Below are 16,346 nucleotides of genomic sequence, written 5' to 3'. Positions count from 1 at the left end.
TTAAATATTTGCCCCGGGTAAACGCAAAGGGCAAGTGCATTGCATCAGGGTTAAACAGGGTGGCGCCGGCCAAGGAGGGATTCCTTTCAGGCCCGGGCATCGCAGCCCAAACGTGGCCCGCCCTAGCCCCACCCCCGAGTGACCGCACACTCCAGCCGTCCAATCCCGTCACCACCCTGTCCAGTCTCCACCCCGGGAGGCTCCACTCCGGGTCCAGGCCGCCTGGGGCGTTTGCAGTCCTCTGTGGGAGGTGGCGCCCCGCAGAATGAGAACATTTCTGTCCCGGGCCAGCAGGTGTTACCTGAGTAAGATTGAGATTCTCTCACCAGGCGACAAGGCTTGTTGTGCCCGAGACAGGCACAGCTCAGATTCCCTCCCCGTGGTAATTAACCCGGGGAAAAATGTAACCAATCCCCGAGACTCGGGCCTCCAGCCAGCCGCCCGCTCACTCTGTCCTTCCCCACGCGGGAGCCGAGCCTGGAATGATTGCGGGGGGAGGGTGGGAGGCGCGGTGCGGCGGGTGGAGGTGGGAGGGTTTGAAATGGATCCTGGCTGGGAGGACTTCCCCGGCCCCCTGCCGGACGGCGGGTTAAAAGCGTGAGGCGAAGGTCGTGGAAAGCCCTCGGGGACCCACCGCGGCGGTGCACTGGCCGCTGGATCCCAGGCGCCGCGGCGATTTACCGCGCCTGGAGGTCACCGCTCCGCGTCCCAGGGCGGGGCAGGAGGCTGGGTCCTGCTGATCCCAGAAGACATAGCAGCACGGAGACACTAATCCGCTGTTTTTACACATAAACACTTCACACGAGAGAGATTACTTACCTCACATTGCAGTCATAGAGGGATCTGTGGGTGTTAGAGGCTTTCAGCTCCCGCTCTCGAGTGCATTGTGGGACAGAGCCTAGCAGGGAGGGAGCAGAGGCCGCGGCAGCCTCTCGGGTTCTAATCTCCCACCTGCCGCTCGCTCTAGATCATGGCGTCTCCCTGGACCTCAGTTTTCTCACCTGCGCAGTGGGTAAAGCTAAAACCTGTGCATCTCTCTGCCTTTTAAGGATAAAACTGAGACTCCGAAGAGTGTTTGGAAAGAACACGTCAGGAGTGTGCAAGGGTTTCTTTGAACTGTGGATCTCACATCCCTGTCTGGCCCGCACGTTTGCTCACCAAGGAATGCCAATTTCATTGTTTTTTGTTTGTTTTTTAATGGTGATAATTGACTTGAAGGAAACCAACCTAATTACTTGGCTGGATGAGTGTAGAGAGGCAGGGGGTGACCAGGTGGAAGAGGGCTGCTGCTTTGCAGAGATTCTCTCAGGGAAAGAAAGAATAGGACTAAGGCCTGGAATGTGATTTTTTTTTTTTAATTGTAAAGATTCCTGTATTCAGAACCACTCTTAAGTCTGCTGAGTAGAGTAGGAGACTGGGAATCATTTTGAACCAAACCTCTCATTTAACAAATAATGAAACCGAGGCCCAGATAGGAGAAAGTGACTTACCCAAGGACACGCAGCTGTTGGCCAGTTGGCTCTGGGATTTCTTTGAGGCTGATTGAAACTACCTTCCCTGACCCAGACTTTAATTTCATCTCGCCTAGGCTCCACTCCATGTGAAACCAGGTTTTAGGATTTGGGCCTTTCCCCCAAAGAATTCATGGAGTTGTTTCCTGCTTCCAAGGCATTGTGAATTCCTCTGGATAAAGGTACTCTCTGTCACTATGTCTCTCAAACGAGGCAAGGCAGGAGGTTTTGGGGGTTAAGGAGTGAGTACTCACTGGTGTGGAATTTAGCAGAGGTGAGATTTTCATGGGCACTGTGTACTTTATCAGTTTACAACTTGCTGTTAATAGAGGCCATTAATCACAGCCAACTGCAGCTGGCTTAGCCTGGGACAGGGACGGTCCAGCCATGGTTAGGAGGGGCAGGCGCAGGCAGGAGTAACCAGGGAAGGACCTCCTGCAGTTACCCTTGAGCCCCAAAAATCAGTCCTAGGAAGAAGACAGTGGAATAAGTGCTCCCAACATGAAGACACTTGCACATATAAATGGTCTCACTGTCTCCAGCTGAGTCCTTCCAAATGACCCAACCTGCGTTAAATGCCTAACACAGTGTCTGGCGCACATTAGGTGCTTAATGAATACTCTGGAATTTGAAAGTCCTTGCCCCAAACATCAAGATATCATTTTATTCCCACTTTACAAGCATGGAAACAGAGGAATAGAAAGGTTAAATTATTTCACCCAAGTTATAGAGCAAGGAAGTGGCAGAGCTGGGATTCAAACCCAGACCCTCTGGCTCCAGAGTCCATCCTCTGAGCCACCCAGCAGGGATGGGCCTGGGAAGAACTTACTAACTGTCTAGTTGTCAGCCTCAGACTCCGTCCACCCAAAATATCCTCCCTCCCTCCAGCTGGGTGTGTGCAGCTCTTGCTGGAGAAGGGGTGATCCAGATGACCTCTGGAGGCCCTTGCAGATTTACAATCCTCCAATCCCCCCCTGGAGAATTCTCCCCTCTCAGACTTCACTTGCTTCTCTTTCTGTACTGTCTAACAGGCCGGCCTGGGCCTCCTGACTGAGTTCAGCAGTCATTGTGGGACAGAAGAGGAGTGTGCAAACCCTGCAGGATTAGGGGTGCTGATGAGGCAACCATCAGAAGACATCACTTGACAAGGCCTCTCTATTTCATGAGTCACGAGGGCTGAGCATGGAGCCCTCTTCCTGCTCCTCCAGAAGCCCTGGCCTCCCCGTGACCCAGCCCTTCTTGTTTCCACCTGATGCTTCTCTCATAGCTGCCATGATTTTGTAATCTTTTGTCATAACCTGCCACATCACCCCTCCATCATCCGGTCTCAGCTCACACAGAGGGCTAGAAGGTGAAAAAGTCCACTTTCTGCTTCTCTGCTGGATGACCTCTCCTCCATGCCCAGCTGAGAGCTCTTCTTACAAATCTCCATAGAAGGGGGTTCTTCATGTTTCTTGTCAATGTTTCTCAGTGTTGACAACTTATAAGGCCAGGGTATTTGGTGAAATGGAATTTCTGGGGGCAGGCTTTCAGGGATTTGTTGGGTTATATATAAGGATTTAAAGTATTCAGATAATCTAGCTCAGGGGTCTGCAAACTTTTCCTGTAAAGGCCTAGACAGTGAATATTTTAGGCAGGTTATACAAGTTCTGTGGCAACGACTCAGTTCTGCTGTTGGAACACAAAAGCAGCCACAGGTGATATGTAAATAAATGAGTGTGGCTTTTTCCAATAAATTGTTATTTTCAAAACTAGGCTACAGCCTGGCCCTGACAGGTCTTCTCACCACTGTATTCAGTCCTGACCTGCCCAGACAGCCTTCTCCCTAAGGAAGGAGTCCCACACAAATCTCACTGGCGAATGCCCTTATCTGCTGCAGCTGGAGCAGCAGCTTACTAGGCCTTTCAGATACACTTAGGAAGAAATCCTGAAGCAGAACCTCATTAGCTTGTGTGTGGCTGGTGAGGTGGTTTTTGCTCAGGACAGGGTGCCCAAGAGCTCTGGGAGGTCTTTGGTGAGGAGGGGCCTCGAGGAATTATCTCAGATGGGATGGACTTATTTCATTTCCTCTGGGGCACCACCTCTTTCTTCCACCTCTAAGCCTCTGCATATGCTGCATTCTCTGCTGTTTCTTCCATCTTCTCCACATAGCTAAGTCCTTCTCATCCTGTCAGCTCCTCCAGGAAGCCTCCTCAGATTGCTCTCCTCCCCCAGTTTTTGGTTGGTGTTCCTGTATATGCTCCCACTGAGCTCTGATTGATAGTCCCCCACTAAAGCCTTTGTTATGCTTCTCTGTGATCACTTGTTTCACCTGTATCTTCTACTAGAATGTAAGTTAGACTGAACTGAAAACTCTGTGAGGACAAGGACTCCAGCACCTTGCACAATATCTGATCTACAGAAGTAGCTCAATAAATATTTATTAAATGAATTGATGAATTTCACTCACATCAGTGGGCAGAACTTTCCTTTAACTATTGTGAAAATGAATGTGTCCATCACATTCTCTGTAAACTTCCCAAGAAGTTTGAGAGAGCAAAGGTCCTTTCCTGTGATTATAGAACCAACCTTTCCCTTTCAGCTTCTGTTCCTATTAGTATGTGTGCCGCACGTTCCAATAATTGTTTGAACAGAGGCAGCCATCTTGTTTCAGTGGGCCTTCATTTGGAGAGGAAAGTGATGGGAGGAATATTTTCCTGGACTCCTCCTGGAAAGGGAACTTCCTGTCTCCCTTTATTCTTAAGCACCATATTATTTCTCCGTGACTTAGTTCCCCTTCGTAAGTATGAAGATATACCCAGAGCTCTGGGAGGCCAAGGGAGGAAGATCGCTTGAGCCCAGGAGTGCGAGGTTGCAGTGAGCGATGATGACTGTGCCACAGCACTCCAGCCTGGGTGACAAAGTGAGACCTTGTCTCTAAAAATACATACATACATACATACATACATACAAAATAAGTGCAAAGGTACTGTGTGTGTGTGTGTGTGTGTGAAGGAACTCTTGGTTGAGTGAATGTTTACGTTGGGAGTAGTTTGAGGGGTTTTCTTTTGAAAGAGGTATTCCTGAGCTCATTGTGTTCTTCAGAAAATTCCAACTGTAGCTGGGATTAGGATTTTTACACCACCACAGATTAATTGCAGACCACCCCCAACCCTCTTCTCCTGGGGGTTGACACGGTCCCCCAGCTGGGGAAAAAGGGCCGGGCTTGCAGCCTAAGGGTTCTGATAATACCCCTTGGACTCAGCAACCGTCTCCCAAGGAGCAGCAAGAACCTTCCAGATGTCATCATACCAACCTTCCCAATTTCCCCAGAAAGGAGGAGAGGCACCCAGATGTGTGTTGCAGAGTCAGGGAAACTGAAACACAAGTTGAAGAAAATCAAGTGAAAGGAGCGAGTGAGAATTTGAATTCAAATAGCAGCCCACCCTCCCTTCTGCGCACTGCCTTGCTCTAGCCGCACCGCTGTGTTCCTCAGTGCCCTCACTGGGGCCATTGGAGGTGGTAGCTCTGCTGCCCAGGCTGGTCAGTGACCAACTTGTGGGTGGAAAGGAGTTGGGGAGAGGAGGAAGGAGAGATGCGTTTCCAGCCTGTTCAGGCATCCTCGATGCCCATCTCTCCTTATCTCTTTGGAAAACCTGTCTTGACCTATTTTCATCCTTTTTTGGGGGGCTAGCCATAAATGGCCCCAATCACAGCCCTTGGGTAGTGCCAGACCTGTGACTCAGGAGTTGCTGACTCTCTTGATTTCAGGATTTTGTGACTTTGATGGGATAACCTTTGAGGAATTCTTGGGGGGCAGCTGGAATGAGCCTGCTTGGAAGCTCAGTTAGGCCTTGGTTATGAGCAAAGCATGTTTATGGGATATTAAAAATAGATTTCAAGCAAATATATAAATCTCTTTCTATCCTGGCCCTTTGTCTCTGGCCTCTGGCCTCTCACCTCCTGGGGTGGCCCTCAGTACAGGGGCTTGATTTGCCCAGGTCCCCTTTAGACTGTAGAGCCTCTGCAACCCCCTGGCCTATAAGACTTGCCCTCCTTCCCCATAGTTCCAGGTTCTTCTCTCCTCCTCTCCTCACCAGAGTGTCCCTGGCAGAAAAGCTAACAATGAACTGAAGGCAGTTAACAGCCTGGGCAGCTCATTCATTGCTAGAGCTGGAGAGGTGCTAAATCTTCTCCAGCCAGTCAAGGGTAACCTCCTGCAGGTCATTTAGTAGGGGAGGTCCGTGTCAAGTTCCGAGACTGGCCTTGCTGGGTGAGAAGCCTCACCCTAGCACCTGTAGTCCTGAGCCGGCCACTCTCTGACTGTCCCGTCCACACCCCTCTCCATTCCTCAGGCAGTCATTTGGTAAACATGTGATATGCTTAGTCTGCTCGGGTCTCTGCCCTTAAAGATCCCATCTCCTGGCAAAACACCCAGGGCTGAGTAATTCCTGGGCAGAACCCAGGCTGAGGTGCTGTGGGGATAACCAGAGGGAGAATGAGACATTGTCCTCTCCTTAGCGAGCTCACAGGGATTGTGTATTGAGCGTGTATGTGCGGGGGAGGGGAATGGATAAGACATGCAGGCCTGGTCTCTGGCAGGCATTCATGTGATGCTGGAATGGCAGCAGATGGAGGGGGAGATAGGGAGGAGAGGGCAGGAGGAATCTGAGTCAAGAAGAGTTAACCAGGGAAGGTTTCTGGCAGAGACAGTGCTTCAACAAGCTTTGAAGAATAGCACATGACAAAAAGAAAGAGATCCAGATTCAGAGCAGATTAAGTGACTTTAAAATAGGCTCAGAGGCAGCAAAGGGGGCCTTTGATTGGAAGGACTACAATAAGGCTCTTGTAGGTATGTTGGGCTACAATAAAATTCCAGTATCACCAGAATTTTCTCTCTCCAGATTAGACCTAGGAGAAGAATGATGAGGCAAGAAAGGCGTCACATTTCAGGGCAGGATTTGCCATCTTAAGACTAAATTGCCTGGTGCCTAGAGGGGTGAGTGTGTGTGTGTGTGTGTGTCATATATATGCATGTGTTTACACACACATGTTAGACAACCAAATGTGTGAGGTTCTTCTATGGGTGAGGCAGTGGAGAAAGCAAGGAGTGTGTGTACTTATATGTCACAGGTAGCAAGGTGAGCTGTGTATGGGGGTGAGCGTGGGCTGTGGCCACAGCTATGAGACAGCCTGTGAACATGTGTGAATCCCTGCTGAAGACAGGGATGGTGCATGATGGCCTGGTGAGGGAGGATCACTAATTTAAAAAGAAGATGACAAGGCCGGGCGCAGTGGCTCATGCCTGTAATCCCAGCACTTTGGGAGGCTGAGGCAGGCAGATCACATCAGGAGTTCAAGACCAGCTTGACCAACATGGTGAAACGCATCTCTACTAACAATACAAAAATTAGCCAGTCGTGGTGGCACGCATCTATAATCCCAGCTACTCAGGAGGCTGAGGCAGGAGAATTGCTTGAACCCTGGAGGTGGAGGTTGCTGTGAGCTGAGATTGTGCCATTGCACTCTCCAGCCTGGGTGACAGGGTGAGACTCTGTCTCAGAAAAAAAAAAAAAAAAAAGAAGATGACATGGGTCAGAAGAGGGGCATCCCTATATCTCTGTGCCCCCCTTTCTTGTGATCCCCTCTCTTTTTCTCCTTCAGACCCCAGCCATGGTCTGCTCTCTGGTTGTCCCTGAGGTGCATTCACACCCTGCCATGCACCTCCACATGCACTATTCTCCTCCTTCAGCTTTGCTCTCACATACACATGCCCCTTGGTATGGTTTGAATGCCCCCTCCGAAACTCATGTTGAAATGTAATTGCCATTGTGGTGGTATTAGGAGGTGGGGCCTTTAAGAGGGGATCAAGTCATGAGCACTCTGCACTCATGGGAGAATTAATGCCATTATCCTGGGAATGGGTTAGTTATCATGGGAGTGGGATCCTGATAGAAAGGATAAGTTTATCCCCCTTTCTCTTCCTGTCTCATGCACTCTTCTGCTTTCTGCCTTCCATCATGAGATGACATTCACCAGATGTTGGTGCCATGCTGTTGGACTTCCCAGCCTCCAGAACGACAAGCCAAATAAAATTTTATCATTCATAAATTACACAGGCTGTGGTGTTCTGTTACAGCAGCATAAAACAGACTTAGACACCTCTTCAACCCCAATATCTCCACCTACCCACATCCATTTCTACTCTGTCCCAGAACCACCAGGCTACAAAAGAGGAGGAAGTCAGATATAGACCTTTGACTACTGGTGCCCAGGGAAGAGCACAAGCTAACAACTCCATGCCTCCCAGTGTTTCTGATGTAAAGTCCATCCCTACCATGCCAGTGAATCAATGTCACTGGTGGACTGATCTCAGAGGAGCACCTACACTAACATTAGCCATAGAAAAGCCCAGGTTCCATTTCTCTCTTCTTTTGGCCCCAGCCTCCATCCTCCATGTGACTCTCCCATCTCCTCAATGTGACTGTCCCATCTCCTCCCTCTCTTTGGCCCTGTGATTATTCAGGCTGCTGCCTGAGTATGTCCTTCTCATCTCCACATTTCCTTCCCCTCCACCTCCAACACCACTTTTCCACCACTCTCCCCCTTTGTCCGTGGCTGCAGTTCCTCTCTGGCCTCAGCTCCAACCAACCTGTCACTTTGCTGTGGAGTCAGTGAATTGCTGGAGAGAAGTGGAGAGGGTGGGCAAGAGAGAGGTGGCTTAGGAGGCACAGCAGACATGGCTTGTCAAGATGTTCAGGTTTCATTCCTTCATCAAATATTGCTGAACTGAGCTCAACATAGGAAACTCATCGGTGCATAAAATACACATATGATTCTTGCCCCATAGAGTATTCAGTTTAGTAGATTAGACAAATTCTTAAAAAAATAACTACTCAGTTATATAATGATAAACTGTGACAAGTCAGTAAATCCTTAGAATCCACCTGAAAGTACATCTAGAATCTGACCTGCTCACCATCTTCACTGTGACACCATTGTCCAAAGTGTCATCCTCTCTCACTTAGATTATTGCAGGGGCTGCATGTCTGGGTCTCTGACTTTCCACCCTTTTTTCCCTTCAGTCTATTTTCAACCCAGCAGCCAGGCCAGTCTCTTAAAAACATGAGTTACATCTTGTGATCCCTCTGCTCAAAACATTGCAACTGATTCCCATCTTATTCAGAGTAAAAGCCAAGGTCATTACTATGGCCTTATAGCCCAATGTGATCACTGGCCCCTTCACTCTCTGATAATTCTCCTCCCACTTCCCCTCCGCTCCATCCACTCCAGGCTCATGGCCTCCAGGTAGTAAAAGTGGGATTTAAACCTGGGTCTCTCTGGTTCAAAAGTCCATGCTCCTTCCACTAATAATATTGTCATCCCTTCCTACAAATGAGGAAACAGACATTCAGTGAGTTTAAGACTAGGCTATAGTCACATGACTAGGAAATGTCAGCATAATTGTAAATCCTGAGATAGTCTCCATGACAGTTCTTCTAGAGGATCATAAATGTCCTCCAGTGTGGACCAGGATATGATATTGTTGACAGTTCAGATTCCTTCCACTGTACCAAATTCCTCATAATTCTCATTTCTACCATAGCTTGTGGTCTTGGTCCTTTTAGCTTATGGTCAGTTTAAAGTGATCTGAGAAAGTCAACCAGGAAATGAAAATTTCTCTTCCTTTAAATTCTCATGCTACCAGAATGTAAGGGCAGTTTTTTTTCATCCCCACGAGTTTTTAAAATAAAGTAGAGGGTAGCACCTGGGAAGTCTGCTCCCAGCCTCTTGCAGAGAGGGCACTCAGGGCACTCTAGGAGATTCAGGAGATGCCAATGAAAGCTTTCATTGTATCATCAGTGGAGCCATCATGGGGGGACAGCGAAAAGCCCTTTAGACAAGAAAGCCCCAAGAGAGAACCAGCAGGCTCAAGACACCATTTTCCATTCATGTGGGTCAGATCACACCCATGCAATGAGAAGAAATGGGGAAGAGAGTCTCAGAGAATTTTCTTCAGCATGGAGATGAACACCAGTGTTACTATCTTCAGGAAGGACACAAGACTGAACCAAGAATGGATCCCGGGTCTTCAGGTTCTCAGTTCTGTGTAGCCACCGTACTGGCGCACTGTCAGGCAGTTCCTGATCGAGTTCCTCCAGGAACACAAATCAGTCACCAGGCAGCAAAGCCCTTTTCCACCCTGGGCATTAGTGAGATCCAGCCGGCTCCGTCAGTCTCCCAGGAGCAAGCATCTAACAACCTAGGCTGACAGGTGGCCCCCTGGGATATTGTCTAAGTTAGCCCAGGGACTGCCTGGGTCACTTTCCAGAATTAACTGCAGGGAGAGTGGGAGGAATGGGAGTTTTAGGAAAAGGCAAGCTGGGACGTAAGAGAGAGAAGCACGCTCTGGCTGCCTGAAATCACTGGTTGATGCTGTCTGGGCATTTGGACAAAACAGCACCAAAGGATATCACTGAGCTAAACAAACCAAAGGGTTTGTCACCTTTTCTCATGGCTGGTACTAATGGTATTCATCTGGTGAAATTCTCCTTTTCTTCTTCTTCTTCTTCTTTTTTTTTTTTTTCTTAAGTTTGTCTTTTTCTTCCACGGGCTGTCTCTCCTTCCTTCCATCCATCCCTTACTCCCATCCTTTCTTTTTATTCTGTCTTTTCTGGTTCTCTAGGAGGACTTCTGTAGGGGGAACAGAACAGGGTTGCTGTCATGCACATCTTGGTTTCTTGTTTTATAAATGGAGGAGCCCAAATTTTGAGAGGCCAGGAGACTTGAGTGCCAGTTCCATTTCCAGCTCCGCCACTGCATTCATCAGGGCTCACTCTGTCACCTAAACTGACTTTACCTCTCATGTCCCAGGTTTCCTATGTGTAAAGCAGGGATAAGAATCCTACCTTACAGGGGGATTGTGGGATTGAAGGTCTCCATACATGTAAGAGCCCAGCGTGGCACCTGGCACTAAGCCAGGGCATAAAGTTACTGTCCTGGTAAAGGGCTTCATGTTCACCCGACCTCTCATTCACTGGACTCTGACAGTGGCACAAACCTCCCAGAACATGGGATTTAATTTTTAGAAAAGAAACCCCAAATTTATTTGGGGCTATGTTTGATAAATTAAATGAGTAGGGATTAATTGTGGTAAAAACATTTGGGAAGCCAAAAAAAGATGCAAATTTAAAACAGAAAGAACTCATGGGGCAAGGTTTTCCACATTGCATAGAGCCGAATGCCTTGCATATCACCAAACACACCCCAAATCCTGGTTCTAACTTTAGAGTGACTGATGTTACTCCAGCACTCAATGGTTATTTCCTTTTGCTGCTCTTTTGTACTTGTGTTTGGGAATATTTAAATATTTGAGGAAGTTTTAACACTTTGCATCACAAATTTTGATTGAATCCTTGAAGCACCAGTTGCTCTTTTCAAACCAAAATCAATAGAGAAGTGAGTTTGGCTTTCTACCGTGGAGCCCTTTGAGTCTTCAGTTGTTAACCAATTCTCCATTGCTGTTCAGAAATTGGGAGGGTGGACAACTTTGGTAAGCCATTTAGTGATTGTAAAACACTGTGGTAATGCAAAAGTCAGGGCTGAGGAAAGAGAGGGTTTCTTTATTAATCCTACATCAAGACCCTACTCTCAGCCCCTAGCTTTAAGGACCAGCCATGGTTTTCTTTCTTTTTTTTTTTTTAGATGGAGTCTTGCTCTGTCATGCAGTGGTGCAATCTCAGCTCACTGCAACCTCCACCTCCCGGGTCCAAGTGATTCTTCTGCCTCAGCCTCCCAAGTAGCTGGGATTACAGCCACCCACCACCATGACTGGCTCATTTTGTATTTTTAGTAGATACGGGGTTTCACCATGTTGGCTAGGCTGGTCTCGAAATTCAGGCCTCGGGTGATCCACCCGCCTCGGCCTCCCAAAGTTCTGGGATTACAGGCGTGAGCCTCTGCGCCCAGCTCAGCCACATTTCTAATTTGGCTCCTAAAGTGTGTAATTCCGTTCTCACTCAGAATCTCATTGTTCTCTTTTATGTGGAACCTCTCCCTTCCCTGTCTTTCAGTTTTATTATACAAAGCCTTAATAGACATCTTCTCCTCTCTCATAGTTACAGTTACAGAAGAGTCTCCAAATATCTCCAGACTTAAAATCAAGTCATGGTGGTAAATAATCTATTCTTCCTCACCCTCCCCTACTCCCTCTTAAAATTAGAGTCAGGTAAACTATTTGCAGATTCTCTCAGGCCCTGTTCATTTAATAAATGAATGCCAAGCACTATTCTCAAAGTCAGTGAACAAGACAGAATTTCTCTCATGGGGCTTGCAATCTAAGTTGCATTTTATGTGGGGAGAGAGCCCATAAACCAATACATGTCCTAAAGATGGATGAGATAATTGCAATGAAAATAAGTGCTTGCTACTTTGCATTGGACAATCAAAGGTCACATTAAACCCATCTGAAAATGAGTCAGCTAAGCAGAGGCTACGGCGTGTACAAACACCTCTCTACAATCCACAGTGGAAACAGTAAAATGAAATGAGATAATTAAAGAGAGAATTGCACAGTGCCAAGTGCCTTGCACAGTCGCCCACTGTAGATGCATAATACCTGTGAGCTTCCATTTCTACTTGTCGTGGACAGGACTGGCTGTCGGAGCCGACCATAGCAATGACAGATACCACTTAATGGTAACCTGATAGCGAAGATCGTGTCTCTTCAATCAGAAGACTGAGTTTTTCCTCTGCCATCCTAGGTGGAAGCCTGAGGCTAAGCCTCTTGTGGGCAGGAACTGTCTCCTCACTAGCCCTCAGGGTAGGGTCCTGTCCCCATGTTTCTTAGGCAGGGGAGTGTCAGCCATCTTTCCTCCCCATGGCTGGGCTTCCCAAGGACTTGAGGTGCCCAGCAGGTCCCAGCCGCTCCCTGCCCAGCCCTCAGCCTGTCCTGCCCATGGTGTTCTGCTTTGGCTCAGCATCCCAGGGCCAAGCCACTGGGCAGGGATGGGGTTTCAGCCTGATCTTTACCACCAGCCGTGTGTGGCTGGGCTGCTGGGAATTTAGGAAATTGGTGCCAGAAAGAGGACAGATGATCCAGGGAAGGAGCCACGCTGGAGGCAGGGGGATTGTGTCACATGGTTGCATCCCCAGGGTCCATTTCTGGGCTGGCCAGGGGGAGTGAGGGTTCCTGGAAATAAGTTATGTCCCCATCAGCCTCAATTTCCACCTCAGGTAAATCAGTCCACAGGCATTAAGCTTTCCCTGAGCACGTGCCCAGGCTTGAGCACAGGGGTTGGGAGTCCCTGTCCCTGCCCCTGGGAGCCCCCAGTCTGATGTAGGAGACATGGCCCCTGCACTTGAGAGTCAGGTCCTGGCTTCAGAATTTTTTCTACTCCAACCTAACCAATGCACGCCACCCACGGGCTCTTTCTAGCATACAAATATGTTATCTCTCTGCCTGAGAGCCTCCCATGACTCCTCATCCACTCCAAAATAAGTGCCAAACTCCGTAGCAAAGTAGAAATGACACTTCACAGCTTGCCTGGATGTGGGTGGTCCTGTTGGTAATGGGCTCTTTCCTGTCATGTCAAGAAATATGACCTGCTTGAAGCTTGTTTTTGGGAATCTGCTAAACACATGTTTAGCCAGGACTCTCTTTTACTTAAAGGGAACTCTTCCTTGCAGGGTGGGATGGGAAAGGGCCGATACAGCTTCTGAGCATCTCCCGACTCCAGGCTCAGGAGAAACTGCTCTGTCATAAAACTTCTGTGATCAGAGCTGTGTCCTGGGGTGTGGTGGGCTGTGGAAAGGTGAAATAGAAGGAGAGGTAATTCTGGCTCTTGGGAAATTCCCAGGACTCAGAAGGAGACAGAGTGTCTGCAAGACAGACTGAGACCTAAAAACTGAGGTGAATTAATGCAGTCACATGGAAATGCCACTTAATATGGTGACCACAGTTGGGCAGGGAGGTCAGCATTCCAGGCAGGAGGGAGAACGCAGTAGGGACGAGAGGCCAGCCTGCCTGAGTTGGAGGGAACACACTGGGAGGTCAGTGGCGAGAGTGTTGGTTGGTGTAATGCTCTGGATGCCGGGAAGAGTTCAGATTTGTCATAAGCCAGGCTCCATGCATGGGCAGGAGAGTGCCCTCTTCAGCATGGAAGAGCAACTCCACTCCAAATCCAGCCTGACAGAGTCTGTTTCTAATAGAAGAGTCTGAGTCAGGTTGTCCGTCTTGGGGCTTCCAGGAGACAGTTCCAGGACTCAGGTCTCCTGGCTCCCTCGCCCCAGTCTGCCTCAGGGTCTCCCAACTCAAGGTGGCTGGCTCCTCCAAACTGCCTCACTGCTACTTACCCAGCATTCTAGCTCCTTTTGAACTCTGTTTCTGCACCTGAGAAAATGGCTTTCAGCCCTGGGTTCTAAGAGTTGCTCAGGGCGGTGACTTAGCTGAGAGCTGGGTGAGGATTCCAGGGGACTGCAACGTGGGTTCTGCAGTCCCACCCCTCCCCATCTCCTGCCAGCATAAAGCCTCTTGCTGCGAGGCCCAGGGCCACCAGGAGAAGCAGCAGTGGTGGTTGTCAGAGGCACGTGGCATGGCCGCTCTGAGTTGTGGGGGCAACAGCCCCAGCCTCCTCACCGCTCTTGGGAGAGATGGGTAGAAGGGCACCTTTTTCCCAGCGACTTGCTACCTCCTTCCTCTCTGCCAGTCATGATGCCAGTCTTCCAAGGCCATTGTGAGCTGGAGCCACTGTGCGGAGAGAGCCAGGGCCTGGAAGGGGTGAGGCAGAGCATCCTCTAACCTCCTGCAGACCTGCCTCCCTTGCTGGGTTCCTGCCCTAGACAGAGCCTGTCATGGGAATGGGGAGGGGGTGCTTCTTGAAGAGCCCAACACTATATACAAATGGAGTTATCCACACGGTCATAGAAAAACCACTGATGGAAATGAAAGAAGAGAATACTCATTTTATACCTTTAACCACAAATAGTGTTTATTCCTGGTAAACACTATTACCCTACTGGTAGGGCATCTGGAATGAACTATTTTAACTCACAGACACAAAATGCCTTGCAATGTAATCGTGCTTTTCATAGACTATTACAGGATTTATAAAAGTTTTAAGTGGTTTGATGTAAATATTTTAAATGTACTACCCATTATTTCTAGTCCTATTTTCTTCTTTTAAAAAAATGCCAGAAGACTCAAAAATCGTAAGTGGCCAGGTCCTTCTCAACTTCCAATAGGCCCTGTTAGATCTTTTGAGGCTAACATTGATGATTAAAAGAATATAGCCATGAAGCCTGCAAAATGTGAGACTATGTCTATTTTTAAAGAATCCGATATCTAGGGCAGGAGGTGGAAGTGTAGTAGAATCAGATGGCCTGGTATACATCTTTTCTCAATCACTTACTAGTTGTGTAACAGTGGAAACATTATTTAGTTGCTCTTAGCTTCAACTTCCTTCTCTGTAAAATGGAGATATGTTTCTACGTCATAGGGTGTTATGTGGGCTAAATGAAACAACCTATGTAGAAAACATCACACAGTAGGTTGGGGGCCTGTGAGTACTGTGATTTGCTTGATTATATGAAAATAGGCAAGTGTCCCTGCAAAATGAAAATGCAACGTTAGAAAGCTGAGTGGGTTTACATCTGTTTAGCTGGAGTGGTTTATTTACCTCCTCACCACCTGATGGAGATTTGAAGGGAGCAGCTTTCTGGAATGACTTAGGGTTTGGTGCTTCATTCCCACGAGGAGGCGAATCTGGCTGCAAAACACTTCACTGTGTGCCATCCAGGAGGAAACCACTTCTCTCCAGGCCCCAGTGTCCATATCTGAAAAGAAGGGAGTTGGATTGGATCCACAGGACATTGGTCGTTAAGAGTGTAGACTTGGCACTGGATGGCCTTGGTCCACATCCTGGCTCTGCCTTTCACCAGCTGTGTGACCTTGGGCAAGTTACATAATGTCTCTGTATCTCAGTTTCCCCTTCTGTAAAATGGGGTTAGTGATCTATTCTGCCTTTTGGATTTGTTGTGAGGGATTAAATGAGTTAATATAGCTAAAGATTCAAAAGAATATCTGGCATGTAGCAAGAACTCTCTCAGGGTTAAATACTGTTGTTGTTACTGCTATAATGTTATTGTTGTTGTTAGATGTCCTTAATGGTCCTGTCCAGCTCTGATACTGTGTGAGAGTCTACACTGCCTCAATAGACTGAAGCCTGTTGTGGCTCAGTCATTCCTGGGAAGTGGAGTGGGATTTCCTCCCCAGCTTCTCCTCATTGAGGGTCCAAAGGACCCCCTCCTGTAGCCCTTGCGCCAGCTGAGCCTGCTGGACTAGGCCCTTCCAGATTAGGGATTGGCTCCTGACTCAAGTTTCTCTGTCACTGAAAGCCAGCTTTGCAAACATGAAATTACCCTTGGGGTCTCCAAGGTCTTCTTTCCCATGAGGCTACATGGGATTCATTACACTGCAGATGGGGTGAGAAAGACATGAACTAAGCCTGACACATGGGCTAGACTGGAGATAGGGAGGAATACTGGCCAGGCAGGCAGCTGGAGGGCAGAGTGGATGGTTCAAGGGAGCAGGTGGACTGCAGAGCATCCTTGACAGTGGCCAAGGAGGATGGTGGGAAGCACAGGAGGGGTGTCATTTGTCCACTGGTCCTCCCAGCTCCATCTTCCTGGGTAGGCACTGTGGTTGAAATAGAATCTTATGCCCTAGCTCCAGGCTTAGAGAAGGCCCCTAGTCTCTGATGCCATCTCCACTGGGCAGCTCGTAGTCTTCTACCTTTCACAAAGACCCGCTCTGTTGGTGTTGTGTGGTGTGTGTGTATGTTTGTGTGTGAGTATGTT

At 48.4% G+C, this 16,346-nt stretch overlaps 1 protein-coding gene and 1 long non-coding RNA gene across 6 annotated transcripts in view; one reads left to right on the top strand and one right to left on the bottom strand.

Annotated features, from left to right (window-relative positions):
- TMEM9 (transmembrane protein 9) overlaps positions 1-889 on the bottom strand; it is a 36,782-nt gene extending 35,893 nt beyond the window's left edge. For 2 of the 5 annotated variants that reach the window (XM_054462659.1, XM_054462695.1), the window contains exon 1: positions 302-720. The gene's annotated coding sequence lies outside the window, so the exon portion shown is untranslated. Of the gene's footprint in view, positions 1-301; positions 767-819 lie in introns of those variants that run through there. The other 3 variants (XM_054462713.1, XM_063647246.1, XM_054462718.1) reach the window with 3 other exon arrangements.
- Positions 175-3,940, top strand: LOC134737657 (uncharacterized). Its single transcript, XR_010122769.1, has 3 exons — positions 175-305; positions 1,589-1,693; positions 2,543-3,940. It is a non-coding gene; the product is annotated as an uncharacterized LOC134737657 (long non-coding RNA).
- The last annotated feature ends 12,406 nt before the right edge of the window (positions 3,941-16,346 follow it).

Source organism: Pongo pygmaeus, chromosome 1, assembly GCF_028885625.2.
Source record: "Pongo pygmaeus isolate AG05252 chromosome 1, NHGRI_mPonPyg2-v2.0_pri, whole genome shotgun sequence".
NCBI classification, from domain to species: Eukaryota; Metazoa; Chordata; class Mammalia; order Primates; family Hominidae; genus Pongo; species Pongo pygmaeus.
The sequence above is the reverse complement of the archived record's forward strand: the minus strand, read 5'-3'. Positions and strand labels throughout refer to the sequence as shown.